The following is a 1,546-nucleotide window of genomic DNA, read 5'->3' as shown; positions in this document are numbered from 1 at the left end:
GTGGTGAAGCAGGTCTGCAGGTGTCTTTCTCTCCCCCTCTGTCTTCTCCTCATCTCTCCGTTTCTCTCTGTCCTATCCAACAATGATGACAACAACAATAATAACTACAACAATAACAAACAACAAGGTCAACAAAAGGGAATAAATAAAATAAAATATTTTTAAAAAATCCAACACTCATTCATGCTCAAAACTCTACAAAAATGGGAATAGATGGGAAATTCCTCAAGATAGTGGAGTCTATATATAGCAAAACTACAGCCAACATCATACTCAATGGACAGAAGCTGAAAGCATTCCTCCTCAGATCGCGGACTAGACAGGGCTGTCCACTGTCACCATTACTCTTCAACATAGTATTGGAAGTTCTTGCCATAGCAATCAGGCAAGAGAAAGAAATCAAAGGAATACAGATTGGAAGAGAAGAAGGCAAGCTCTCACTATTTGCAGATGATATGATAGTATACATAGAAAAGCCTAAAGAATCCAGCAGAAAACTACTGGAAGTCATTAGGCAATATAGCAAGGTATCAGGCTACAAAATCAATGTACAATATAATCAGTGGCATTTCTTTATGCAAACACTAAATCTGAAGAAGAAGACATTCAGAAATCACTCCCATTTACTGTTTCAGCAAAATCAATCAAATACCTAGGAATAAAGATGACCAAAGAAGTGAAAGACTTGTATGCTGAAAACTATGAGTTGCTACTCAAGGTAATAGAAACTGATACAAAGAAATGGAAAGATATCCCATGCTCATGGATGGGAAGAATAAATATCATCAAAATGAATATTCTCCCCAGAGCCATATACAAATATAATGCAATACGCATCAAAGTTCCACCAAGCTTCTTTAAGAGAATAGAACAAACACTACAGTCATTTATCTGGAACCTGAAAACACCTAGAATTGCCAAGACCATCTTAAGGAAAAGAAACAGAAATGGAGGCATCACACTCCCAGACCTTAAACTATATTATAAAGCCATCATCATCAAAATAGCATGATACTGGAACAAAAATAGGCACACAGACCAGTGGTACAGAATTGAAAGCCCAGAAATAAATCCCCACACCTACGGACATCTAATCTTTGATAAGGGGGCCCAAAGGATTAAATGGAAGTAGGAGGCTCTCTTCAATAAATGGTGCTTGGAAAACTGGGTTGTAAAATGCAGAAGAATGAAATTGAACCACTTTATCTCAGCAGAAACAAAAATCAACTCCAAATGGATCAAAGACCTAGATGTCAGACCAGAAACAATCAAATACTTAGAGGAAAACATTGGTAAAACACTTTTCCACCTAGACCTCAAGGACATCTTTGATAAATCAAACCCAATTGCAAGGAAGACTAAAGCAGAAGCAAACCAATGGGACTACATCAAATTGAAAAGCTTCTGCACATCCAAAGAAACTATTAAACAAACAAAGAGACCCCTAACAGAATGGGAGAAGTTCTTCACATGCCAGACATCAGACAAGAAACTAATCACCAAAATATATAAAGAACTCAGCAAACTTAACACCAAAAAAGCAAAT

This window comes from Erinaceus europaeus (assembly GCF_950295315.1).
Source record: "Erinaceus europaeus chromosome 6 unlocalized genomic scaffold, mEriEur2.1 SUPER_6_unloc_21, whole genome shotgun sequence".
Classification (NCBI taxonomy): domain Eukaryota; kingdom Metazoa; phylum Chordata; class Mammalia; order Eulipotyphla; family Erinaceidae; genus Erinaceus; species Erinaceus europaeus.
Note: the sequence above shows the minus strand (reverse complement) of the source record.